A 27,459-nucleotide genomic window follows, 5' to 3' on the forward strand; every position below is an offset into this window, starting at 1 on the left:
GTTTTTTTATTTATTAACAAAAATAAATGCATGCATAATTTTTTTTATTTTTACTTAGAATTTATGTTAACTATGAAAATATATTGGAAAAAACTTGTATATAAATATTTTGTTAAAAAAAAAAATCTAATGTGCAGTTAAGCACAAATCAATATCTAGCTCTAAAAGCAAAATAAGCATTTATTGCTTCAAATTTTTTTGATCAGTAACAAAAAACACGTCTCTCTTTTTACGAAGGGTAGATTTGCCAAGTATTATATAGCTCATTAGCAATAAACTTGACAATAATTAATTGTGGCTAACTTCCACTGATGGTAGCAGAACTAAAATGATGCACTGTGCTTAATTTCTTTATTTGGACTTGGGAGTTTTAGCATTCGGATAGAATACCCGTCGTAGTATATAAACTGGTTTTTTTTATTCCCCGATGCAATGGCCAGTGACCTTTTCCCATGACTGCGCTTCCAGTATCAGCCTAGTTTTACAACGGTTCTTGAAGTATCCACCGTTTAAACACGGCAAAACATTCTGCAGGCTTGTGTTCGGGAGCAGTGTGCCCACCACATTGTTGACGTAAACTCAATCCAGAAAGTCAAGGAAAGCAGCTATTAGCTGGCACCGCCCAGCCACCAACCAACCAGCCGCCAGCTTCATGCTCTTAGCCGCTTTCACACCGTCGGCCACAACTGCCTTCACACTTGAAGGTTGAATTTTCTTATTTTGATTTTGTGTATAAATAGGCAGTTAAACTTATGCAATTAAGTGTGGAGAGATTGAGAGAAACACTAGAGAGAAAGAGAGAAAGAAAGAGGGGTTGTTATTGTAAGCTTGTTGTTCTTGAAATAAAAGAGTGTGTTTTATCCCCTCTGAGTGTTTCAAAACCACCACAAGTGGTTTCTCCCACCAACAATTGGTATCAGAGCCCCGTTTGTCAGAAAACAGAGGTATTTTTGGGAAATATCCGAATTTTCAAAGCTGTCAAAAACAAGTTTTGATCATTCCAAAGTGTAGAGCTCATCAATACGAACTCAACGGTGCAAAAATCAGATCAATCGGAGCACGGGGTGGACCACACTCTCTGTCTGAAGTTTCAGCACTGTAGCCCACGCGCCCCGAGGAAGAAGACGAGTGAGCCACACGCGCGCCATATTTGAGCGGCGTCGAGCCAAGCCTCAAGCCGAGCCGCGAGCCATATTCCGAAGCCGAGCTGAGCTCCAAGCCATATTCCGAAGCCAAGCCAAGCTCCGAGCCATATTCTAAAGTCAAAGTCAAAAAGAATATTCCCGGTTCAACCCAGCAAACCACCCGAATTGGTTTTGGGACCGGTTCACCCCATTTTTGACCCGTTTGCTACAAAGTCAGACCGGTTCCCTACTATTTGGACCATTCCGGATCCATCTACGGTGTCGGTTTTGCCAAATTCAACTCCCAAAAGGTGATATAGTCATTTAAAGAGCAAAATGACTACAGAAAATGCACAAACACTCATCCCGAAGCTAACCAAAGAGAACTATGATAGTTGGTGCATCAGATTGAAGGCATTCCTTGGTTCACAAGAGTGTATAGACATTGTGCAATATGGTTATGAGGAACCAAAGTCCAAAGAATCAGAAGATGCTCTACTAGAGGTACAGAAGCAAGTCCTCAAAGCCAATAGAAAGAAAGACAACAAAGCAAAGACCATCATTTATCAAGGTCTTGATGAAGCGACATTTGAAATCATTGCTTCCGCAGAAACATCAAAAGAAATATGGGAGGCTCTCCAACAAAAATACAAAGGTGCTGACAGAATAAAGAAGATTCATCTCCAATCTTTACGAGGTGAATTTGAATTATTACAAATGAAGTCCTCAGAATCCATTTCTGATTATCACACAAGAATTATAGTGATAGTCAATCAGATGAGAAGAAATGGAGAAGCCCTTTCAGATGCTCGAATTACTGAGAAAATTTTGAGATCCCTAGATCCAAAATTTGATTTTGTTGTTGTTGTTATTGAAGAGTCCAAAGAAGTGGACAAGTTAATAGTGGATGAACTTATGAGTTCTTTGCAAGCTCATGAGTAGAAGATTGTAAAAAGAAATGGAGATAAGGCAATTGAGCATGCCTTACAAGCAAAGTTGTCTCTCAAAGACAGGTATGAGCAAGGGGAGACTTCAACAAGTGGATACACCACTCGAGGAAGAAGTCAACAAACATGAGGAGGATTTCAGCGATTTCAAGGCAGAGGTTCTTGGAATACAGGTTTTAGAGGAAGAGGTGGTAAAAACACCATTAGAGGAGGTCGAGGACAACAAGCATTCACTCCTAGAGGAAGAGGAGGCGGTTACAATAACCGTGATAAAAGGAATATCCAGTGTTATAATTGCAATCAATTTGGCCACTATACCACTGAATGTCAAAAGAAAGCTCCACTGGAGATACGTGAGTGAGTCAACTATGCAAAAGAGGATGTCAACAGTAGAGGAGCAGCTGCATTATTTGTCCAACCAGGACTTGACAAGAATCAAGAGAATATTTGGTATCTTGATTCTGGAGCCAACAATCATATGTGTGGCCAATGAGATTTATTTAGTGATCTAGATGAGACCATACAAGGTTTTGTCACCTTTGGAGATACGTCACAAGTTCCATTCAAAGGTAAAGGCAACATCCCAATTAAGTTGAAGAATGGCGATTATAGCTACATTGCCGATGTCTACTATGTCCCAGCCATAAAGCAGAACTTGGTGAGTATAGGTCAACTTTTGGAGAGAGGCTATACACTTTACATGAAGAATTGTCATCAGATAATTACAGACTACAATAGGAGATTAATTGCCTATGTGAAAATGTCCAAGAATAGGATGTTTCCTTTAAACATCCAATATGATGCAGCAAAGTGTTTGAGTGACATCACCAATAGTGAAGAATGGCTTTGGCACCTAAGGCTTGGACATCTGAATTTCACAAGTCTGAAGATGCTAGCAAGCAAGAAGATGGTCAAAGGTATGCCCCAGATCGATCATCTAGAAGAAGTCTGTGAGAGTTGTGTCCTCAGCAAATATCACAGATCCAGTTTTGCCAAAGAAGTCAACTAGAAAGCAAACAAGCCACTGGAGTTAGTACACACAGATGTGTGTGGTCCTATAAAGCCTATGTCGATTGGACAAAATAGGTACTTCCTCACTTTCATTGAAGATTTTAGCAGAAAGACTTGGGTATATTTTTTGAAGAGGAAGTTAGAAGTGGTCAATTGTTTTAAAGATTTTAAAGCAATTGTTGAGAAGCAAAGTGGCTATAAGATCAGAACCGTGAGATCTGATCAAGGTGGAGAATATACAGCAAATGACTTTGAAGCATTTTGTACACAACAAGGCATCAGACATCAAACAACACCAGCTTATACACCACAGCTGAATGGTGTAGCTGAGAGGAAGAATCGAACAATTCTTGATATGGCAAGAAGTCTACTCAAAGCAAAGAAGCTGCCCAAGCAATACTGGGCTGAAGCTGTATCATGTGCAGTATATTTGCTGAACCACGGCCCAACCAGAAGTTTGCAAGCTGTCACTCCACAAAAAGCATGGAGTGGTCACAAACCAAGTGTTACTCATCTTCGAGTCTTTGGTTGTGTGGCATATGCAAAGATCCCAGATGCAAGAAGGACCAAACTCGATGATAAAAGTGAGAAATGCATCTTTGTCGGATATGGTGAGAGAAGAATGGGATACAAGCTGTATAATCCCATCACCAAGAAGGTAATTATGAGCAGAGATGTTATCTTTGAAGAAGATAAAACTTGGCAATGGAATGATGACCAAGAAGCAGTTAAATGGATCAGCACTGATTTGATCCTTGAAGATGAAGAAGTACCAACAATACTTGCAGAAGGTCCAATAGTATCAGAAGATGAGCCACAAAGTCCGGTACACAGATTTCCTGTATTCAACAGGAGAAACATGCCAGAATCATCATCAACACCATCATTACCAGAACCATCATCAGAAGGACCAAGAAGGATGAGAAATCTAGAAGAGCTGTATGACGCCACTCAAATAATGGAAGATACAACTTTATTTTGTTTCTTTGCAGATAGTGACCCACTTAGCTTCAATGAAGCTATCACAGAAGAGAAGTGGATAAAAGCAATGGATGAAGAAATACATGCCATTGAGAAGAATGATACCTGGAAGCTGACTTATCTACCAGAAAACAAGAAAGCAATAGGTGTCAAATGGGTCTATAAGACAAAGAAGAATGCAAAAGGAGAAGTGCAAAGATACAAAGCAAGATTAGTGGTGAAAGGCTACAAACAGAGAGAAGGCATTGATTATGGAGAAGTGTTTGCTCCAGTAGCCCGGCTAGAGACAATCAGATTGATGATCTCATTAGCAGCACAACATAGATGGAAGATCTATCAACTTGATGTGAAGTCAGCATTTTTGAATGGCTTCCTAGAAGAAGAGATCTATGTTGAACAACCACTTGGATACATTGATGCTGAAAATAAAGGCAAAGTATACAAGTTGAAGAAAGCCCTCTACGGTTTGAAGCAAGCTCTGCGTGCTTGGAATACCAGAATTGATAGGTATTTTCAAGATAATGGATTTGAAAAATGTCCATATGAACACGCAATTTATGTGAAGAAAGAAGCAGATGGCAGCATATTATTTGTGTGCCTATATGTTGATGACTTGATATTCACCGGCAACAATCCTATCATGTTCGAAGACTTCAAGAAAAGCATGGTACAAGAGTTTGAGATGACAAACATTGGTCTGATGGCACATTTTCTTGGCTTAGAAGTGGTGCAGAAAAAAGAAGGGATTTTTGTATCCCAAAGCAGTTATGCCAAAGATATTCTTGAAAGGTTCAAGATGGAAAGCTGCAATCCGGTATCAACTCCAGTTGAGAATGGAGTGGAATTGAGGAAAAGTAAAGTTGGAAATGTTGATCCAACTTACTTTAAAAGCTTGGTAGGAAGCTTAAGGTACTTGACATGTACCAAACCAGATATACTCTACGGAGTCGGACTGATCAGTAGATATATGGAGAAGCCAGACCAGTCTCATTTGAATGCAGCCAAGAGAATTATTCGCTACATCAAAGGCACAATAAATGAAGGTATGTTTTATACCTCAAGTACAAATTTCAATTTTACTGGCTACTCGGATAGTGATTGGGGTAGAGATCTGGATGAAAGAAAAAGTACAACAGGGTTTGTATTTTTCGTGGGAGATACATCTTTCACATGGTCATTCAAGAAGCAATCAATTGTCACGCTATCAAGCTGTGAAGCTGAGTATGTTGCTGCCAACTCAGCTGTATGCCATTTAATATGGTTAAGGAATTTGCTGAAGTTTTTGGGATTTCCTCAAGAAAATCCTACAGAGATTTATATCGATAATCGATCAGCGATTGCATTGGCAAAGAATCTGGTGTATCATGAAAGAAGTAAACATATTGATACACGTCATCACTTTATCCGAGAGCATGTAAAGAACAAAGAAGTCGAGCTGATATCCTGCAAGATAGATGATCAAGTTGCAGATATCTTTACCAAGCCATTGAAAAGAGAAGTATTTATCAAATTGAAATTCATGCTTGGAATGACATCCCTCGATTGAGTTTAAGGGGGAGATTTGTTGAAGTAAACTCAATCCAGAAGGTCAAGGAAGGCAGCCACCAACTGTCACCACCCAGCCACCAACCGACCAGCCGCCAACCGCCAGCCACCAGCCGCCAGCCACCAGCCGCCAACCGCTTTCACACCGTCAGCCACAACCGCCTTCACACTTGAAGGTTGAATTTTCTTGTTTTGATTTCGTGTATAAAGAAGCAGTTAAACTTATGCAATTAAGTGTGGAGAGATTGAGAGAAAAAGAGAAAGAAAGAGGGGTTGTTATTGTAAGCTTTTCATTATTGTAAGCTTGTTGTTCTTGAAATAAAAGAGTGTGTTTTATCCCCTCTGAGTGTTTCAAAGCCACCACAAGTAGTTTCTCCCACCAACACACCCTACATGTTAGCCAAACAATGAAGTCCAAAATATGCGCTAGAAATTGAGTGTTAGAATCATCTGTGCAAGAAACAATGGAGAAATTCTGAATTTCTTACCATCACAGTCACAAATGTCAACTAACTAGAGTAAGTCCTCGTGTATCTACGCGCACATGCTCAAGTCAAACATCCAGATCACTCATTTTCTTCATTTAATAAGCTCTTTTAACAGGCAGATTAAGAGCTAGAGAAGAGTCAAAGAATGCCAGCAAATTGATCAAAACAAATATTCATTTGAAGAACATACCCTACAACTTGACCTTGAAAGTGTCATGGATGCCAGTCATCAACAATAGAGTAGTTTAAAGATCTTATCCATGCATGAGTTCCCAAGAATGGTATCACCATATCATGATCGCCACTGTTCAACACAATGAGAGACTGTATCAACCATAGGATTAAGGAAAAGAATTACAGTGTCATAACCAATTAATTAACATGTGAGATATGAAAAAAACAACCTGTAGATCAATCTGCGGTGACCCTTTATCCCAAGGTCTGTATGATACTTGATGCTGCTCTTAATTTCTTCAGTATAAGGTAATTTATAATTGCATCGTTGCCATTCCCTTATACTTCCCTGCATCAAAATAGGGTTGCATTATTCTCTCAAAGATTTCTTGCTAGTTAAAATTCTTACTATTACTCTCAATCCCATACCTCTCACACATGGAGTGCTTGGCGGACATTATCGTTGTTGGCCCACTATGTACCAAGGAGTTTTGCATAAGTTTGTAGGCACGAAGGATGGTTTTCAAAATAAAACGAGGACGAGAAAAGAAGTTAGCATAAACTCATCAAAAAGAACATCTGTTAATTATGTGTATTCTCCTTGTTCTTGATCTGTCAGTATTTCAAACCATAATTGTTGGCACTTGATAATTTGTAATTGTATAATTAATTGTCTCCTCTTAATATTCGGCAGATTGTTAGCAGAAACAACTTCCTAAATTAGCCTACTTCTATTCCTTTTTTAAACTAGTTTCCCAGATAGTGTAGGTGTAGGAACTCTTGTATATATATGAACCCTTGTTGTACAGAAGAACATAAGGAAGTTTTTAATATTTCTACAACAATGTTGTGATGGTGTGACCTACATATTTTATATAGTAGTAACTGGTTAAATGTGTAGCTTTAAAGATTATTGTTTCTTGTCTTGGCAATTTCTTAATTTCATTGCATCTATGTCTGTGTATTGCACATTAGAAGGAAGAAGAAGGGAATTTACACGGCATCCGATTGTTGGAAGATCAGCTTCGAAATGGAGGAATTCTTGACAGCTCTCGTCAAGACATCTTCTTTTGCCCAAAACATTTATCTGGTGTGGGGGAACACGAGGACACTTGCGTTCCAAAACATGTGAATCTTCAATATCTGAAATGCACTGAGAAAGCGAATGGCTCTATTTGAATTAGCAATGAGTTCCGGGGAAAAACATGAAGGGGATTTCGCACCCCACGACAAACAATATATAATCTGATTGGAACCTCCTTTGTGTGTGGTTTCCAATTGAATAATAAAAGTTTATTCTATTCTTGTTTGACATACCATTATTAGATCATCTAATATTGACATTTGTTGTTATCATTGTTTAATCCTTACATTAATCTTCCATCACATTAATCTTTCATCTCAAAGCTCTCATCTTCGTCGTCATCATCATCTTTATTATTATTATTATTATCATGGATTTGTTGTTGTTGTGTTATTGTTATTTATAATTTATACAATTAACCTAATTGTGGTTCGACCTCAATCTTGCCGGGTTATTTATTACTTCGACATTCCTACACTTAGGAGAAGACATCAGTCTTTTGGTCATGTCAAGTTTTTAGCGCCGTTACCGGGGAGGTAAGTTCTTATATAAATTATAGTATTTATTTTATTTTCTCTTTTTACTTTCTTGTATTTGACTTTGTTTCTTTTATTTTGTTTCTTCTTCTTTTGTTTTTTTTCCTTTTATTCTACTCCTACACTTGCATGAGAGTGTGGTCATGTATATGAAGTGGTAGACTTTGTAGGGTATCCTCATCATTTTCAAAAAATATGGTCAAAGAAGATAACCAGTCACTTCATAATAAGAATAATGAGAATAATCGTGTTAGAACACTTAGAGACCATATGAATCCCACAAGAACAAGTGCACCATCATTTATAGTTTTTCCCCCTGATACATCTCATTTTAATTTTAAGCTAGGCATTATTCAACTTTTATCTTCTTTTCATGATTTAGATTTAGAAAATTCATACTTGAATTTAAGAGAATTTGAGGAGATCTGCAACACGTATAATAACTCAAATTGTAGCATGAACACCACTAGATTAAAGCTTTTTTTCTTTTTCATTAAAAGATAAAGTTAAAACATGGCTACAAAATTTGAGACCTGGATTTATTCGTATTTGGGATGAAATGTAATAACAATTTTTAAAGAATTTTTTCCCTTCTTATAGAACAAACTCTTTCAAAAGACAAATCACCACTTTCACTCAAAAACCAGGAGAAACATTTTACCAATGTTGGGATAGATATTGAGACTTACTTAATACTTGCCCTCATCGTGGTTTTGAAATATAGAGATTGGTTTTACATTTTTATAAAAGGTTAACACCTATAGATTCAAATGATTGAATTGGTGTGCAATGGAACTTTTGAAGATAAAAACCCTCATGAAGTAATGGAATACTTAGACTTGTAAGCTGAAAATGCTTAAAATTGGGACACCACAGATAATTATGAGACACCAAGTAAAACTCAATCTCATACATCTAGTAAAAGTATGTAAAACCTTAGGGAAGGTCATGACCTCCAAGTCAAGTTTGCATCTTTAGCTAGAAAAGTCGAGACACTAGAATTAAAAAAGAGTGGCTAATTAAAATCTTTTTAAGACATTGTATGTCAAATCTGTGAAATAAATGAACACTCAACCAATAACTGTCCAACCTTGCTTTTTTTTAAGGAATGTCTTCATGAACAAGCTCATGCCTTAAACAGTTTTCAAAAACCCAACGATAACCCATACTCGCAAACATACAACTCTGGTAGGAGAAATCACCCAAATTTCAGTTGGAAGAGTGAGAACAACAGTGCACAAACTTCACAACCATCATTTCAAGTATATTATAATTTTCAAAATTCATATAGATATATACCTCTTTATACTTCTCTCCTATAAAATAAAACACCTCCAAATATAAACACGACACTTCAACTCGTAGATTCTGTTCTATTTAGATTTTTGTTACAAAAAAGCACAACACAGAAGAAACAAAGAACAAGGCAACCTGGCAAATTACAGTAGATGGGAATACTAAAGTTGGAAATATGGAAAACAGAACATAGAAGGGTATGGATGATTGATACTTAAAAGAGTATTTTTATCAAGGTTTTATATTATCATTTTGCACTTGAAGTATCAATAACTCCTTAACTAAAGCATGTTTTATAATAATATATCTAATAATATAAGATACCTTTAATTTATGATAAATGTTCATTTTAAATGCAGGCCTATCACATAAATGAAAGCATTGATTGATGAATTTAAGAACTGAAATTGGAAGGACAAAGAGATGGCCAAACTTAGAAAAGAGATGTCGGTGCAATCCAAACCGGAATACTGTTTGGTAATTGGGACATATCTGGAGCTGTATATCTCAGATTTAGGTCTGCTTTATATGGATGGAAAGGTAAGACATAGGCCTACAACTTTCATATGGAGCCCAAGATCTAAAAAGACTATTTTCAAGTCCAAATTGTAGCAACAATAAAGAAGTCCGAATTTATCCTCCAGTCCAAGCACTGTTTAGTATTTTGGCCATATCTGGAGTTCTAGAAGTCAAAATGAGCTGAATTTTTTACACGATAAAGCTGAGATAATTTTCTACAAAAGTGGCTCCAATTTGGACATTATCAATGATGTTTTGGGCAAACAAGAGAAGATAAGGATTGTCACCAAGTCAAGAGTTGGTCACCCACTCATTAATTAGTCATCAAATCAATAGTTCCCATTTTTGGCCTATAAAAGGAGGTATTTGCCATGCATTTAGGCATCTTGGTTTCCAGATCAAGATCATGCTCTTGCTTTCTCTCTTTGTATTTTTTGTAATGTTTATGTTTTGCTTTCATTAATATCAAGTTTATGTCTTTCATTTCCTTTCATTTACTTAGCTAACTTTTATCTTATTTATGTTCTTATTTTGTTTATTTATTTTTCTTTCTTTTATTATGTTTAGCTAAGTTTATTATGTCAAGGTGAAAAGGTTACACTAATGGTGTAAGAATAAGTATAATGTAAACTCAATATGAACTTTAATGTTTGATACTAACATGTTTTGTATTTGTTATCTTGTTCACTCTTTAATACTTTGCTTGTTAAATGACTAATCTTGATTTATGTTGTATACACTTGGTACAACAAATGCTTGGCACTTTCATAGTCCATACTGTATGGTATAACCGACACCTGAGCTATGAAAGGAACTTGATTTGTTGTTAACATAAGTTATAATCATGAATGTTTGACGAGATTTACAAGTATTAGCATTAATCGAATAAGATGACTAATGTAATCATGTTAACAATCTATAATCAGATTGGAACCTTCTTTGTGTGTGGTTTCCAATTGACTAATAAGAGTTTATACTATATTTGTTTGACATACCATTAGTGGATCCTCTAACCTTGACATTTATTGTTATCGTTATTAAATCTTTACGTTAAAATTTCATCTCAAAGTTCTTATCTTCTTCTTCTTCTTCTTCTTCTTCTTTATTATTATTATTATTATTATTATTATTACTACTACTACTACTACTACTATTATTAGTACTATTATTATTGTTGTTGTTGTTGTTATTGTTGTTGTTGTTGTTATTACTATTATTATTGTTGTTGTTGTTATTGTTGTTGTTGTTGTTATTACTATTATTGTTGTTGTTGTTGTTGTTGTTGTTGTTGTTGTTGTTGTATTATTGTTATTTATAATTTGTACAACTAACCTCCCTGTGGTTCGACTCCGGTCTTACCGGGTTATTTATTACTTCGATATTCCTGCACTTGGAAAAAAACATTAATTTTTTAGCCATGTCAATAGACTATGGATTAAACATTTGAAGGGCTAGCACAGAAGAAATCCTATTTTGCAGACTCAATTACCCAAATCACCTGTCACACACTGTAATACATTAATAGTATCTTAGCTTAATTAGCAAAGCAGAAGCTCATAGTAGATAACAAACACCATAATAGAACTAATCTATTAACTAAAAGAAACAAGAAAAGTATTGCAAGCTCCATAATCTGTTAAGCTCTAGTGATCTTACAAGCTCCATAATCTGTTAAGCTCTAGTGATCACCCCATTCAATTTTGTCTCTGATATTTGCTAGCACCTCTTTAGAATCCCTCATCAACTTGATACTTGTGTTCAGCCTCTCACGCTTGCTAGCAACAGATGGAGGTTCCTCTAACATTCTTTCTATAGCAACACCACCACCAGTACCCAACAACGCATCAATAATCTCCTTTTTCATTTCCTAGTTCAAAAAGTTTCGGATGCTGAGCTGGAGATGCAGAGCCATATTGTCAACCAACCTCATCAAGACAATCTTCCAGTAAGCAATCAGCCTCATCTTCAAGTCAAAAGCTTCAAGAAGAACATGTTTATGACACCTAAGATCTCCCACTACGACCTCTCTCGAGCCATCAATCGTCACCTTGGAAGATCCAAATTTCGTAATGTTGTCGATGACTGCTTGCTGCTGTGCGATGAGCTTGTTCCATTCCTTCATATATTCTGGATTACATGTGTAATCCGTTTCCTTCTCCATCTGGACAATCTCGGTTACCCAATCAATGGACCGGTCTTTCATTTTATCTACAAGTTTATGGGCCGCTCGTACGATAAATAACTGAAGTTGGTGATAGTTCGCCGAGTGATGATTCAAAACTGAAATGACCACACCTCCAATGTAAGCCCACACTTTTTCAACAAACCCTATTGGTAGTTCTGATATTTCTTCAACCTTTTGCTTCAGGATGGTAAGGATGGCAGTGTTAGGAAGGATATTTGGCAATTGAATCCCTTTTGTTTCCTCCAAAACCTCAATCTCATTTATCATAAAGTTCTTTGTATGGTCAGAGCACATATGAAGTTCTGTTGAGAATTGATTGAGCATTTCAACCAATCTAGCAGTGCCGTGCATATCTTTTTCATGGTATTCATCAATTTCCCCTCTTAAAAGGATTTTCCTCAAAGACTCCTGGGAAGATCCAATAATGCCCGTGAAAGCTGCCATGACCTCAGCAACTGACGACAGCCTCCTGGGCATCCCATTCAGCTCTGAAATACTCATTTTCAACTTCTCATCAATCTTTCTGTCGATATCAGGCAACCACTTGGCAATAATATTGGCCTGAATTTGCACCAGTTTTTGAGCCAAAACTTGAATGCCCACTGTAGATTTATCAATCTCGGACAAAAGTTGATGTGCAGCGAACAGTGCAGCTTCTTCCTTCCTTGCATCCTCATAAGACTCATTACCAATACGGTTTCTAACACACACATAACCAAGGCCTATATTCACATCATTTCCAGTGACCTTCTCAAGTAACCCTTCAGGTGATTTATCAACCTTTGTAACCACAGCAAGAGTCCTCTCACCCTTCTTGTCGACTTTCTGTGACATCATTATGGATTCACATGTGGAAAAATCAACGCTCGCAGACAAAACATTAAGGATAACACTCTCATCAGAACTAATATACTTCATTATAATATTTGCTATCTGCTCATAGATATCTTCAGGTTGACCATGAACAGGAACTCTTGTAATTCCAGGGAGATCAACAAGAGTAAGATCAGGAACACCATTCTTTTTCACTACAAGAGTTAATTCAGTGTTAGATATGCCCTTACCTTTGCCTGCAATCTCATCAGTGGCAAGATTGATAGCATCAGCAACGTGGGCTTCATCAGTAGGCACTGTTTTGTCCTTGAACTGCAAGAAAATATCTGGTACAAGAGATGGGTGATGTTTAAGCCTCATAATGAGAGGCACTCTAGTGCAAATTCCATCGCCACGAGGAAGATTGATACAAGCCAATGATTGAAGAACACTGGATTTGCCTGAAGATTGATCGCCAACAACAACGATGGTTGGAAGTTGTATGCCTTCTTTCACTACCTGGAGTTGCCTCAGCCTGTCCACCGCATCAAGGAGAGGTGTGATACGGTCGTTGTAATATGAAACAATTGGTACATGATCATGAAAAATAGCCTCATGTTCAACATGAACTTCTACTTCTTTATTTACTGATGCATGTGATTCAACTTCGTATTCTTCAACTCCTTCCCTTTTTGAAGAAGGCTTGCCTCCACTCATTTTCTCTAGAAAAGATCAGACAGGGATAGAAGAAGAGAGAGATTTTTATATGGAAAGAGTTTGAAGATTGGTATGGTCTTGGAAAGAAAAGACGGAAGGGAAGATGTATTTTATAGTAGAGGAGGTTTTCATTTAACTGAAAAATTAAGATAATGGAAAATTACGATATAGAGGTTTTCAATATAGCTCTCAGATTAATATTTTTATCAATTAGGTCCCTAAATGACAAGCATTATCCATTCTTCCATTAGTGGAAACACTTACTTCGTTTGATTAATGCAAAACGTCAGATTTCCCTCAAAATCGCATCCTTTTATTGCATTAATTATGCATGCAATCTAAACATGGAAACTCGTAAGAACGAAGGAGTTCAATCGAGGATTAATGTCAAATACTTTGAAGACCAAATTCAAAAGCTATATAGTTTAGACACTTAGTTGAGAATTGGTTCGTAGTTGAGAAATTAATTCGAGCTTTGCTCTTAAGGTAATTATCAAGCCTCGGAATGTTATGGTCTTTGACATGAATAATTTCTTTCCATTTCTAAATATTGTTTTCATTGCTGAGAAAACTAGTACATAAGGTGAATCGAATAACCTCCAACAAAAGAAAAGTATGAAGAAAAATAACCTCCAACAAAAGAAAAGTATAAAGAAAAAAAAGGACTAAATCGAATAACCTCAACATCAACCTAAACTAAATCTTTTATTTAGATAATATTATAAGAGCACATCTCTCGTATTAGAACGGTGAATTCAAAGGAATTAATTTATTTAAGTCTCTTATATACTATCTTCTAAGTGCAAATTAAAAGAACCAAGAAAATGAACATATCTCATTAACTATAAGATTAACCTTAAGATAGAAATTTTTAAAAGAGCTAAAACAATCAATTAAGTGAACTTTAGACCAAATTAATTTGACCTTAAAAATCAAATTACTCGAATATTATTAAAGCAAATCAACACCTTAACTTGGCGATAAAGTAAGAAAAAGAAGATCGAATATTATTAAAGCAAATTCAAAGGGATGTTTAGTATAATTATTGGGAATGTGATATTTGTGTTTGGGGAAAAATAAAAATTGCTAGTAATATATGTTTACGTACTATGTTTGTTCATCCTTAGGAATTCATAAAGAGTTTAAAGAAATTTGCAATTTTCAAAATATCTAAATTTAAAATATTAATATTTTCTTTTTATTTAAAAATTATATACATAGAAATACATGTTACTAGTATTGAAACATGAAATATTGAAATAGATCCAAATAAGGAATTAATTTTTTGGCATAGAAAACTAACTTTTTGATTAAAAAAATAACATAAAAAGTTGACTTGATAAAATTGTAATTGTCCAGTAAAATAAGTATGCATTAATAATGCATGCATGAAAATCATAGAACTATAATATCTATTAGTAAAACAAATTAAGGTATATATGTCCACTCAATATTAATGTTAGTATTATATGGTCCTGAAAAATTACTCACATTCTCAGGCCCTTGGATTGTAATTCCCATCATTTTAGAATATGTTTCCAAGAAAATGTCTTCATAGATAAAGTAACACTCCATTTATTTAAAAAAAATCATAAAAAAAAATTTAAAACTTTTAGTTCAAATGCAATCATTTCTAATCTAGAGAACAGCAAAACTAGTTTTAAAAAAATTTAGTAGATTTGTAAAATAATTTGATGAGGTTCTTCGTATTTTTTTGTAAGTTTTTCAAACAAAGAAATTAAAATAATAAAATATTTTTATCTTATATACAAACATTTTAGGAATGTAAAATATTAATTTTTAATAAAAAATCATATTTAGTTATCAATATTTTTTTATGCACAAATACTTTTTATCAAAGTAAAATATTACATTTTAGATGAAGGTGCTACTAAATAGTAAATCTAGAGGAGCATGTCACATATTCTAAAAGATGTAAAGTTGATCTATTAGATTTGTCTAAGGGACAGGTAATATAATTAAAGTTTAAAAAAATGACAACACAAGAAAATATTTATTAGAAACTAAATAATACAACACATATGAATAAGGATAACCAAAATGCCAATACCAAAATCTAGGTGATAGAAAAAAAAGTAGAAAAGGCATGATAATTGGTAGGGTAAATAGAGCATAAAAGATTTAAAATCAATCTTTAAATATGCTAAAAAGAATGATAGCCTTGAAAGTACAATTCTTAATAATATAAAAATGATCTTAGAATTCAAAAAATATATTATTATTATTGATAGCAAATTGAGGTATAGAAAGGAAGGATTTTTTATATATATATTTTTATATATCAAGAACATGTAAGATAGTCAATAATCATAAGGTATAAGTTAGTGTGGGAACATGGGAATCACCAATAGAAGAGATAACGAGACATTTACCATCCTCTACTTCAAGGTGATCTAAAACATTATAGGACTCTATATGTGATAGGCTAGTAATATCTTTCCTAATAGAGAGATGCTAAAACCAGTAAAGTGTGAAATTCATTAAAAGATATTGATTTTGCTAGAGTACATACTGTTCCCATTATAGTTTATTAACCAAATTCAAGAAGCAATCTTATGCTGATGATAATTTGATGGTTAAATCTCACTTAATTAGTTTGATTTTAAATTTATTCTTCAATAATTATGAATTTAAATTTTTTTATAATTATTAAAAATTTATATAATTGTTAATTTTAAGATCTATGAAATTAATTAAAGTTTGTGTAAATTAATCTGGATATTTACGATGATAAAAAAAAAAAAACAACTCCTTGATTAATTGAATAAAAAAAAATAAGGTAATATGAACTCTATATCAGAAGGAGGTTATGATGCTTTCACAAGGTTTCTAATATAATTTAATATTCATAGCTAAACACGGAGAGATGTCAATGCAAATGCTAGAGTGGTTCAAACATCATAAATTAATTATTAATAAAATGATAGTGTAAATATAAAAAAAAATCAATAAATATAAAATTTGTGATAGTATAATAAATAACGAGGTCAACAATTATTATGCTGTATCATGTGGCTTCGATCAATATCTTAAATGACTCCTTTAAGAAAACCTTGAATGCCTTCATGGGAAACTTCCACTAAAGGACAAAAAAAAAAGCCTGATAAACGTCCGGAGGCCACCAATAAATCTTCTGAAGTTTTTGAAATTTTTATTTTATTTTAGACCTTTCATGAACAGTCTATTGGCCCCTTTCATTAAACTTTGGATTCGTCATTGTCTGTTGCAAGTCTATGCAGAAGAAGCAACGAATCCTTTACGGGTTTGCAATTACTTTAACCAAAATTGATTCTATTTAGCAGTTGACGACTTGTTATTTTATGGACCCAATAGACTCATATTTTTTATTTTTTTTATTTACGTGGGGTGTCCGGGCCAGCTTGTGCGCACCATGATTAATCCCTACAGCCCACTGAATACCCTGCAAACTCAGTAGGCATGTAAGGCACCGCGGGGGTGACAGACGTGCACGTCATGGCTCGAACTCAGGTGCAGTGGAAGGAGACAAGCCCCTTCCACCGCTAAGCCAAGCACTTATTTTAAATAAAATAAATAACAATCAAAAGAACGATGACTAAATTTAATAGATAAAATTTTTTAATAAAAAATGATAAAGGAAGCAAATACCAATTATAAAAATGAGGACAAAAGTTAATATAAAAATTAAATTTTAAGAGATGAAATTAAAAAATAAATATTCAAAACAAAATATATATAGCAATCAAAAGTTTGAAAATCAAATTTAATATAATCAGCAAATAATATGATTTTTTAAAAAATTTCACAACTTCCAGAAAGTGTTTTCCACCCAAATTTTTCAGAAAAATATTTTTCTGAAAATCAAGCCAATTTTTTTTTACTGGAAAGTGTTTTTTGTTGACCATAGCAAACAAACATAGAAAAATTTTAAAAATATTTTTTTAAAAATCACTTTTCAAAAAATTAGCACAGCCTTCTTAAAATAAATAATTTCAAAAAATCACTAGCTTGTTAAGAAAACCCGTTTTGCCTTAACAAGCTAGTGGCCCCGGCTACTCTTGATTTATTTATTAAAATTATTTTTTATTAACAAAATTCTATAAAATTTTCTACAAAAAATATATTTATTTATAATATGATTTTAATATTTAATTATTAATTTAATTTCACCATTATCACCATACTATTGTTATTTTCTTTATCATTATAATAACTATCATTTTATAATCACTATCATCTAAGCTATTTTATTATTACAACACATCATCATCATTATATTTTTTTATATTATTATTTATCTAATATCATAAAAAAAACTTAATGTAAAATAAATATTTTATTTATAAAATATTTTATATTCGTAAAATATTTAACGCAAACAAACGCGTTACAGGGCATCCCCAATTTTAAAACTGGGTATTATTTACAAAGATTTGACATGCATGCATGATCATAGACATTGTTAGATTAGAGAATGTCAAACATAATCCCTAAATGATCACATATTCTAACGGGTTAATTTCTATTTTCTTGTCTGTTTAATCTTCCCAGCCATTAATAAGGTACGGAAATTGGCTAGGTTTATCAAAAGAATATGGGAGAGCTGAAAACCATGGTTGTTGATGGAGTATCATCAAGGTAACTCGTTTCTGCCCTAAAAAGGGATTCCTACCTTGTCGCTTCCTTCCTTGCATTTTGGTCATGCATTTATAGCATCATAATTACTATTCCACTGACTTCATCTTCTTCGTATCGTGTGCTTTCTTCAGGAAGGATGTTTACTTCTTCTTCCACTATATATTCTTTAAAGAAGTCATCCAGAAGATCATTATAATGAGTCCAAAATGCATTGGACTAAGCAAACCAGTTTAAGCCCAGAAGAGAAATAAACAAAGCTTAGAGTTAGAGGTGATTCGCCAAGCTTCCTCTGTTTCTCCATAGCAGAGGTTTGAAATCATTAAGAAGATCAAATACTGTCAAGATCATTGAGTATTTTAGAACCTTGCTGGTGATACATATACCTCAAGGAAAAATTACTGTCAATACAGTAATAGCACCTTCTAAAATGGATATCAGACAACCATATCAAGTACTTCGATAAAGAAATCCAGTAACGGGTTTGGTTATACCCTTGCGGTGCACCTGCGTATCAATTGCTACTGTCGGATTGTTTGCTCGAGAGGAAACCATAAAATAATTTATGATAAAAGAAGTTATTAGTTTGAATTTTATTTAATAATTTTAAAATTTTAAATTAAATTAATTATTTAATATAATATTAGAATTTTAATAAATAAATAATTATGAATTTGAATCTTAATATTTTATTTATTTAATAAAAATTAAATATAATATGATATGAATCTATATAAATTTTAAATTTAAAAACTTTTTATTTAAAAAATTATATAAATCATATCTTAAAATTTCATCTAAAAACTTAAAATATTATTACTTTTTACCAATTTTATTTCTTTTCTTTTCATGGGGAGACTTTCTAAAAACTGTTTTTCAAATTATTATCTTAGACTACTAATAATGTGAATAATAATATTGTGGCGTTAACAATTTATTTTTCTTTATGTTTTTAGTTTATTTCATAAAATATAAATAATACCTTCTAATTTTTAATTAAAAAATTATAATACATGAAAGATATTCATAACATAATTAATTTTTCATATTAGATATTAACTTAAAATTCAACCACAACATATTTGTGTTTTTGAATTAAAAAGGAATCATGAGATTTTAAAATGTATCTACAACAATAGTATTTGAATCCAAAAACTTTAGTCCCTGAATGATAGAAATTTAACCAAGAAAACTAGAAAATAACATATCATTTGTTTTAATTTTATACTTTAATATAATATTTTTAATATATACAATCTTATATTATTTTTTTATTCAATTAATTTAATATGTATTTATTTTTTATTATTTAATTAAATAATAAAATTATTTTGATAAATAAATTCAACAAACACAATCTAAAAAATATATCATCTTATAAGATTAAATATCTTAATTTACACATATTTCTTAATGCTTTTTATTTATTAACAAAAATAAATGCATGCATTTTTTTTTTTACTTAGAATTTATTTTAACTATGAAAATATATTGGAAAAAACTTGTATATAAATCTTTTGTTAAAAAAAAAATCTAATGTGCAGTCAAGCACAAATCAATATCTAGCTCTAAAAGCAAAATAAGCATTTATTGCTTCAAATTTTTTTGATCAGTAACAAAAAACACGTCTCTCTTTTTACGAAGGGTAGATTTGCCAAGTATTATATAGCTCATTAGCAATAAACTTGACAATAATTAATTGTGGCTAACTTCCATTGATGGTAGCAGAACTAAAATGATGCACTGTGCTTAAATTCTTTATTTGGACTTAGGAGTTTTAGCATTCGGATAGAATACCCGTCGTAGTTTTACAACGGTTCTTGAAGTATCCACCGTTTAAACACGGCAAAACATTCTGCAGGCTTGTGTTCGGGAGCAGTGTGCCCACCACCCTACATGTTAGCCAAACAATGAAGTCCAAAATAAGCGCTAGAAATTGAGTGTTAGAATCATCTGTGCAAGAAACAATGGAGAAATTCTGAATTTCTTACCATCACAGTCGCAAATGCCAACTGACTAGAGTAAGTCCTCGTGTATCTGCGCGCACATGCTCAAGTCAAACATCCAGATCACTCATCTTCTTCATTTAATAGGCTCTTTTAACAGGCAGATTAAGAGCTAGAGAAGAGTCAAAGAATGCCAGCAAATTGATCAAAACGAATATTCATTTGAAGAACATACCCTGCAACTTGACCTTGAAAGTGCCATGGATGCCAGTCATCAACAATAGAGTAGTTTAAAGATCTTATCCATGCTTGAGTTCCCAAGAATGGTATCACCATGTCATGATCGCCACTGTTCAACACAAGGAGAGACTACATCAACCATAGGATTAAGGAAAAGAATTACAGTGTCAAAACCAATTAATTAACATGTGAGAAATGGAAAAAACAACCTGTAGATCAATCTGCGGTGACCCGTTATCCCAAGGTCTGTGTGATACTTGATGCTGCTCTTAATTTCTTCAGTATAAGGTAATTTATAATTGCATCGTTGCCACTCCCCTATACTTCCCTGCATCAAAATAGGGTTGCATTATTCTCTCAAAGATTTCTTGCTAGTTAAAATTCTTACTACTACTCTCAATCCCATACCTCTCGCACATGGAGTGCTTGGCGGACATTATCGTTGTTGGCCCAATATGTACCAAGGAGTTGTACGTAAGTCTGTAGGCACGAAGGATGATTTTCAAAATGAGGCGAGGACGAGAAAAGAAGATAGCATAAACTCATCAAAAAGAACATCTGTTAATTATGTGTATTCTCCTTGTTCTTGATCTGTCAGTATTTCAAACCATAATTGTTGGCACTTGATAATTTGTAATTGTATAATTAATTGTCTCCTCTTAATATTCGGCAGATTGTTAGCAGAAACAACTTCCTAAATTAGCCTACTTCTATTCCTTTTTTAAACTAGTTTCCCAGATAGTGTAGGTGTAGGAACTCTTGTATATATATGAACCCTTGTTGTACAGAAGAACATAAGGAAGTTTTTAATATTTCTACAACAATGTTGTGATGGTGTGACCTACATATTTTATATAGTAGTAACTGGTTAAATGTGTAGCTTTAAAGATTATTGTGTCTTGTCTTGGCAATTTCTTAATTTCAGTGCATCTGTCTCTGTGTATTGCACAATAGAAGGAAGATGAAGGGAATTTACGCGGCATCCGATTGTTGGAAGATCAGCTTCGAAATGGAGGAATTCTTGAGAGTTCTCATCGAGACATCTTCTTTTGCCCAATACATTTATCTGGTGTGGGGGAACACGAGGACACTTGCGTTCCAAAATATGTGAATCTTCAATATCTGAAATGCACTGGGAAAGCGAATGGCTCTCTTTGAATTAGCAATGAGTTCCGGGGAAAAACATGAAGGGGATTTCGCTGGATATAAGTTATGGATGAGTACCTTATCAAAAGCCTCTACATTTTTTAAACACTCTGCATTGCTCGGTTTTATCGTTTGATATTCTCCCGCACAACTTTTCTTCAGTGACTGAAACAATTTGTGACACTTGTTAGACATAATTTCAAGCCAGTAAGCAAGGCTCCATAACACCAAGAAGATCACCTCATAGAGTTCATCAGAAATAAGTCCCATTCCATGAGCAAATGGAATCCTTGAGTTAAAATCGAAAGTAGGATCAGTAATAGGGTTCCCAAGTATGTATCCCTGCAACCGTACAAATTAGCGACCGCTTCCATCAGCAAATCTTAGATGTAAGTATGCAATGTATATTCTTGTTTCCTCCTCCTCTTCTTTTTTTAATAAATTTGGTCCAGTAATTTTGCTACAAAATAGGCAATTTTTTATAGCGCAATCAATGACAATCTTTTTGTATGAACAAGAAAGAGAATAATGGAATATATAATCAGAACCTTGAGATTTATTCGCGGTTTGATACCATCACTGTTCCCTGCAACCATTGAACAGCTTGCTTCAAGATAATCTCATGCGAGACAAGAAAAGGGAAAAAAGCAATTAAATGTCATATGTGACATAAATTAACTGTTATAAAAAAATCTGGGAGGAGGAAAGGAACCATGCATAGTGGAAACACAACTCATTCATATAGTATGTTACTTAATAAGTTACTAACAGCAACAGAAGGTGAGAAATTCTTGAATGTAGGAAGAACGTCTTTTACTGTACTTGAGTACGTGCCTACATGTTTCTAATCTTAAGCAGAGACTAAGGATACATTTGGCAACGTGGTGCATCGCATTGAAAGCATCATTTTGATGCTTTCAATGCGGTCCACTGCGTTGCAGAACAAGCTATAAAACACTTCTTATATAGAGTTCTATGTGACTCTTTAGGGACTTATTAAATTTAAGTTCATGTACTAACATATATGTTGACTCCAACAAACTGCATACATTCATAAGCTCCATGTAGATAAGGACTTTGGATGATGATGATTATTTGTGAGATAAAGCACCAAAATGGACAGAAGCTGCATGAAAAAGTTCTGCAGAAGATTGAAAGAAAAAAAAAACGAATGCTACCAAAACTCCATACGCTCCAGATTAGTCGAGGACTCCCACAAATATATCTTGTTGAAGCTGATGGCTTCTTGATATGATTGCCATCACCATTTCAAGTGCTCAATTCAACAGATCAAAGGAGAAAACTATGCAGTAGCAAGCTTCAGCATAACAAAGTAATCAAGAGATCTCATGAACCACCGCCCTGATGAAAGTGAGAAACAGACACCATCCACACTATATGATAGAAGGATAAGAGACTAATAGACAGCCCATCACAGTCAGATCAGCAGCTTCACGAACCTGGATACTCCTTTTGCAAACCAATAGCTCTAAAGCTTGAGAACAGCAAGTTTTGCATAAACAGAGAAAATCCAACTTATGATTCCCTTTCAGCCTCTTAGAGCCAACCCTCTTCCTGTTCTACCTTCCCCCAACCACACTACTGGAATTCCACTAAATCAAATTGATCATAGATTAGAAGAAAAATGCACTCAATCTCAAGAACGAATTAGAAAAGAATAGAAGTAATATAAGGATTCTATCTCCCTGTATCAACTCCTTATAATTTCTCTATATCATTTTCTCCAAGTTATCTTTTCACTAAACCCTAGCACTAAAGCCTGCTATGATTATTTCCACTCTCCAAACACTATCTACCTTAGTCTGCCATTCCACAGGATGGGATACAGAGCAATCACTTTCTGCAAAACAGTAAGAAAGGATGTCTATTCTGAATGCCTCCTCCAGAAACACAGTTTTCTCAATAATTTCTAACGATTACGTCTTCTCAAAAAGCTTAGAATACAATTAAATATAGAAAATAAATATGCAAGCAGACCCTGTCATTTCGATAACATAATGATCAATGTGTTATTATACCATTAGAAATCTTTTGAACTACAGCTGGAACGATAATGCCAGAGTAGGAGTCACCAGCAATGTAGACTGGATTTGAGAGGAATTATTGATGATCCTTTATCCACTATATAACGCAATCAAGAAAAAAATAATTAAAATAAATTCACAGGTTCTTCCTATCAACCGTAAAACGGACCAGAAAGTTGTACCTTTCGAAGAAATTGCTCAGCTTGCGAAACTTGTTTGGAATCGCTTCTCTGAAGAGCAAGTGGGGTTCTTCCATAAGAGAATCCAGTGCCAACAGGCAAATCTAAAAATATTACGCTGGAAACCTGAAATTTAATAACAAGCGCGGCCATATATAAAAATAATGTTGTAAAGAATGCACAGCAATTCCTGCTCTATACAAAAGGCAGTGTCACCTGTGTCCATGAGTATGGATTCAAAACCCATGTAGGTAAGCTCCCATTGTATTCCTTTCCCTCAAAATTTATTGGACCTACGCATATAAAACATCGGAAATTCATGAAACTTCAATGCCTGGATAAACTCAATATATATAGTTATAGTGATTGTCCGTTTCAGTTACAGTACTATATGAAATTGAGTGAGCTGATGTCTCTTCTCTTACCGATTTCAAAAGCAAGACCAGTGAAGGAAGAGCAGCCAGGGCCACCAGTTAGCCAAAGCAATAGAGGGTCCTCTTCTGGATTCCTCTGGGACTTGATGAAGTAGTAGAAGAGCTGCACATCCTCTGCTTCATCCACTCCAACATATCTGATAACTCCACACGCTCACCAATACATGAACGTAATTTTGATCAAAATTTATGTGTATTTTTTATGTATGTGTATGCAGTAGTAAATGAAAATGTCAGAAGCTCACCCTGTTTCAAGGTGGAGGGGAAGAGGCCCCTGAAACCCGGGAAGAAATTTGACAATGTAGTGGGCGGCAGCAAGATGTAAGCAAACCTGTAATAACAAAAGAAAGGGCAGGCACTGTTTCGCCATTGGCTTTGATGCCGATAATATTTTCCTGTAGTATCCAAAATTCAATCATTCAGCTAGCTCACAGTGAAGAGTTAATCATAAAGCGGTAATGACTGGTTATTTATTTATTTATTTAGAAATGTATTAAAATATTTTTTTATTTTTAAAATTTTATTTTTAATATTAATATATTAAAACAATTTAAAAACATTAAAGATATCAATTTAAAAAAAAAATAAACTCTTAAAAACTATTTTAAAAACATAAAAATAAATACCAACTTTGACTTTGGAATTTTGAAATGACTGTTTAATCATTTAATGGCTTTAGACTTTCTGACTATATTCACATTCCTCGAGGTAATGCAATTTATAATTTTAAAATTATCTAAGAGCTAGTTGATTTATTTTCAATTTTAGTTTTTATTTTTTTATTTAAATATATATAAATCCAAGTTTTATAGTAAATATATTTAAATCCAAGTTTTATTATTATTTTTTAAGGTTTTCTTTATATTTTAAATATAAAATTAATTAGATAACGTAAATACCTTTATTTTTAATAACATAACTAAGCAATTTTAAATTTTAAAACTAAAACTTAATATATTATAATTTTAATTATTCTTCGGCATATTTTTACTTTAATTAAAAAATAATACGATCAAAAGATTAATGTCCTCTTATAAGTACAAGAGTGTCGAAGTAATAAATAACTCAATAAAACTGAGATCGAACCATAAGGAGGTTAATTATATAAATTATAAATAACAATAATACAACAATAACAATAACAACAATCATAGTAATAATAATAACAATAAAAAAAATAATGAGAATTTTGAGATGAAAGATTAACGTAAGGATTAAATAATGATAATAACAAATATCAAAGTTAAAAGATCCACTAATGATATGCCAAATAAGTATAGTATAAATTCTTATTATTTAATTGAAATCACACACAAAAAAATTTTCAATAGGATTATAAATTGAAAATCATATCTACAAAGACAAAAAACAAAAAAAATAAATAAAAATAATAATATTATAATATAATTATAAATTAATATAATAATAATAATAATAATATTATTATTATATATAAATATAATTAAAAGGCATTATATATAAATATAATTAAAAGGCATGGGAAGCCTTTTAGAGTATTATTATAGAATACTCTAAAACGTGTGGGTTTTTACTGTAGCAGTAGATTTTGTTTTTATTTTTGCTTTTGTTTCTTTTGTTTTTTATCTATAGTGTTTCACTGTGGATATAGTGTACAGTGAAACACTTGACTTTTTTTTTTTCGTAATTGTTTTTTTTTGTTTTTTTCTTTGTGTTTTTTTCTTTTGATGAATTTTTTTATTAAATTTAGTTTGTTAATATGAAATTTTTTTATTTAATTATCAAATTTTTATTACATGAATCTCAGATTTGACGAGTTAACTTGAATTTTTTTTTATTTTTTCTTTTTAATCAATTTTTTTGCTTGACCTATTGATTTTTTTTCCTATTTAGTTAGTAAATTTTCATGACGTGAATTTTAGGTTTGACAGGTGAACCTAATTTGACGGGTTAACTTAGTTAATTCAGATTTTTGTTTTTTCTCATTGGTAATATGCTTATATCTTTTGTTTGTTTTTGTTTTTTTTTAATTAACTTTAAAACGCGTGGGTTTTTCACTGTAGCAGTAATTTTTTTTTCTCGCTTTTGTTTCTTCTGTTTTTTACATGTAATGTATCACTATGCACATAGTGCACAGCGAAACATTTTTCTTCTTTTTTTTTGTTTTGCATATGGGTTTTTTTTTTTTGCTTTTTTCTTTGTGTTTTTTTACTTTTAACGAATTTTTTTGTTAAATTTAGTTTGTTAATATGAAATTTTTTTTATTTAGTTATCATATTTTTATTACACAAATCTCGAATTTGACGAGTTAACTTGAGTTTTGTTTTGTTTTTTTCCTTTTTAATCAATTTTTTTTTGACTCATTGATTTTTTTTTTATTTAGTTAGCAAACTTTCATGACGTAAATCTCAGGTTTGACAGGTGAACCTGATTTGATGGGTTAACTTAGTCGCTTCAGATTTTTTTTCTTTTTTCTCATTGGTAATATGCTTATGTCTTTTGTTTGTTTTTGTATTTTTAATTAATTTTTTTATTTATTTTAGGTTGTTAATGTTCACTTTTTTTCTATTTCTTTTGATGAATTTTTTTTGTTTAATTTAGTTTGTTAATGTGAAAAACAAATTTATTTAGATATCATACTTTAATGACATGGATCTCGGGTTTGACGTGTTAATCTGGTTTAACGAGTTAACCTAAATTTTTTTTTTTGTTTTTTTCCTTTTTAATCAATTTTTTTTTTGTTTAGTTTAGTTTGTTAATTTTTTTTCGTTTGAACCATTGATTTTTTTTTTTTCTGTTTAGTTATCAAACTTCCATGACCCGAATCTCAGGTTTGACGGGTTAACCTGATTTGACGGGTTAACTCAGTTGATTCAGATTTATTTTTTCTTTTTTCTCATTAGTAACAGGCTTATGTCTTTTTGTTTGTTTTTGTTTTTTTATTATTTTTAATTAATTTTTTTCATTTAGTTTAGGTTGTTAATGTTCAATTTTTTTCTATTTAGTTATCAGACTTTCATGACACGAATTCCGGATTTAACAGGTAACCTGGTTTGACAAGTTAGCCCGGTTAATTTTGGGTTAACCCATCAATTTTTTTTCTATTTAGTTATCAAACTTTCACGGCACGAATCCAAGGTTTGATGGATTAATTTAGTTAATTCAGAATTCTTTTCTTTTTCTTTATTAGATTTTTTTTTATTGGTTTTTTTCTTTTCAATTAATCTATTTAATTATCATACTTTTATGACATGATCTTGCAACCAGATTCACTTCCAAAGTTATTAAGTCTATTATTAGAGCGAGACCTATTCGGTTCGGTTATGCAAGTTTATTATTATTATTATTATTATGAATATTATTTTTGGGTCAGATGTTATAACCACAGTTAAGATTTTTGAGTAAAACTTTACAGAAAAATCTAATACTTTTAAA

General features: G+C 32.8%; 2 pseudogenes; both read right to left on the reverse strand.

Moving 5' to 3' along the window:
* Window positions 1–202: 202 nt before the first annotated feature.
* On the reverse strand, window positions 203–24,463 carry LOC105115002 (serine carboxypeptidase-like 2; annotated as a pseudogene).
* LOC105115001 (dynamin-related protein 4C-like) lies at window positions 11,207–13,519 on the reverse strand (annotated as a pseudogene).
* Window positions 24,464–27,459: the final 2,996 nt, after the last annotated feature.

This window comes from Populus euphratica, unplaced genomic scaffold (assembly GCF_000495115.2).
Source record: "Populus euphratica unplaced genomic scaffold, PopEup_1.0 scaffold621.1, whole genome shotgun sequence".
Lineage (NCBI taxonomy): Eukaryota > Viridiplantae > Streptophyta > Magnoliopsida > Malpighiales > Salicaceae > Populus > Populus euphratica.